The sequence below is a fragment of the Mandrillus leucophaeus genome, unplaced genomic scaffold (genome assembly GCF_000951045.1).
Source record: "Mandrillus leucophaeus isolate KB7577 unplaced genomic scaffold, Mleu.le_1.0 Scaffold531, whole genome shotgun sequence".
Classification (NCBI taxonomy): domain Eukaryota; kingdom Metazoa; phylum Chordata; class Mammalia; order Primates; family Cercopithecidae; genus Mandrillus; species Mandrillus leucophaeus.
In genome coordinates, this window is record NW_012105709.1 from 1429766 (window position 1) to 1432102 (window position 2337).

At 43.7% G+C, this 2337-nt stretch overlaps 1 protein-coding gene across 1 annotated transcript in view; it reads left to right on the forward strand.

Annotated features, from left to right (window-relative positions):
* ADAT2 (adenosine deaminase, tRNA-specific 2) overlaps nucleotides 1-2337 on the forward strand; it is a 34432-nt gene that overhangs the window by 18374 nt on the left and 13721 nt on the right. The window lies entirely within an intron of this gene.

Consider the following 2337-nt stretch of genomic DNA (forward strand, 5'->3'; position numbering starts at 1 on the left):
TCCAAGATGTAAGGTTAATGTAAAAGTATTATGCTTTAAAAAGAAAAAACTTTAACAAATGCTGGATATGGATGGGTAGTTCACTTCAAAAACTTCAGGTGTTCCTAGAATACTTTAAGGACCTATGAAGGACCAAATTTGACTGAGTCTCACTGAGAATGAGTTTTTAAAACGTCCTTGAGTTTTCTAGCTGAACATTAGCTTTCCTATCAACTTCTGTACATTTGAGAATAGATACTGCTTAACATTACATCAGAAAAGAAATTGTAATGCAACTATGGAGAGTGAAGGATACAATTGGCTTGATCATTAAAGATATTTAGAAAGTGATTTGATTTTTTCCAATCACTTCTATTAGTAGCTCAAATTTTGCTTACATACCTCTTTGCAAATGAATTGCTGACTGTATTTCCTTTATGAGAATGATCTAAATAATTTTCCAGTTTCTGGGCAGAACAAAGATGAGCCTTTTGATGTCAGACATGGGAGGAATATTTCTCTCCAATGTGTCAGTGACATAGGGCACAAACACAAGTCCTTTCTCACACGTTTGTCATCGATGCAGCAGAACCGAAACAAGTTCATTTGCAGTGTGTATACCTAGCCACATTGGCTCAGCTGCAAATCAATGACTGTGGCTTGCAGCCATATCTCCAGGCTTAATGCCAAATTATGGTTTTTTTAAAGGTGCTGTTAGATTCTAAGGAAAACCATGGTGCCCCAGGCTCTGAATGCTGGGTATTCTTTTTTTTGTTTGTTTGTCTGGGCTTGGGAGGCAGCAGCTGATTGGGAGGTGGGATACTGTTTCTTACTGCAGAATTACAGATTCTTTCATATGATATTATAAGCAGCATTAAAGTTTGTAGAGGCCGATAGAACTATTCTTTTCAAAGAAGATGGTGATTAATTATAATACCTGTTTGTTTTTTAAAATTTTTATTTTATGACTGGGTGCAGTGTCTCATGCCTGTAATCCCAGCACTTTAGGTTTCTGAAGGTGGGTGGATCACAAGGTCAGGAGGTCAAGACCATCCTGGCTAACATGGTGAAACCCTGTCTCTACTAAAAATAAAAAAAATTAGCTGAGTGTGGTGGCGGGCGTCTGTAGTCCCAGCTACTTGGGAGGCTGAGGCAGGAGAATGGCGTGAAACCAGTAGGCGAAGCTTGCAGTGAGCCGAGATTGTGCTCCAGCCTGGGTGACAGAGTGAGACTCCGCCTCAAAAAAAAAAAATTATTTTATTATTAATGTGTGCTTTTTATTAATGCCACAAATTTGTCGCTGTAATGGATACTTGAAAATATAAATAATAAATTATCTTGGTGTGTTAGAGTGGTGCAGTTTCCTTCAAGGCCTGTAACTCAGCAGTTCTCATTCCTGACTGCCCATTAGAATCTCCTAGAGGCTTCTACGCCTGACTCAGCTCAGCCCTGCCCCAGACCCTGCTCAGCCCTGCCCCAGACCATCTGAATCAGAAGGCAGGGGGCCAACAGTGCTGTGTTTCCAGAGATCTCCAGGCGGTTCTCCTGAGCAGTCATGGTTGAGAACCACTGCTCTCATCCCATGTGAGAGGAGAGGGCACTGAGTGTGCGAGTGGAGTGGAGGGCGACTCCTGGAGAGCTCCAGCACTTAACGCAGCAGGAAGCAGAGGGCATCTGTGACGGGACTGGCCGGCAGTGGTTAGGATGGTGAAACGCTGAGAAGCCAAGGGAGGCAAAGAGCGGTCAGATGGAGCACGGTGGCCAGTTGCCTCCAGGACTGCAGAGTTGAGGAAGCTGAAAGGAGACCAGTGTTTTGGTCAGTAGGGACCTGGGGATTTCTGAGAGGGCAGATATCGGGGGAAACCCCACCCCTGATATTCAACATGGGTTCTTTTCTATTTCCCTAAGCGTCGGCTGGTCTGAGAAATAAAGGAAAAGAGTGCAAAAGAGAGAAATTTTAAAGCTGGGTGTCCGGGGGAGACATCACGTCGGCAGGTTCCACGATGCTCCCTGAGCTGTAAAACCAGCAAGTTTTTATTAGCGATTTTCAAAAGGGGAGGGAGTGTACGAATAGGGTGTAGGTCACAGAGATCACATGTTTCACAAGGTAATAAAATATCACAGAGCAAATGGAGGCAGGGTGAGATCATAGGACCACAGGACAGGGTGAAATTAAAATTGCTAATGAAGTTTTGGGCACACATTGTCATTGATGGCATCTTATCAGGAGACAGGGTTTGAGAGCAGACAACCAGTCTGAACAAAATTTACTAGTCGGGAATTTCCTCGTCCTGATAAGCCTGGGAGCGCTATTTCATCCCTTTGTCTTCAACCATAAAAGACAGCCGCCCCCAAAGC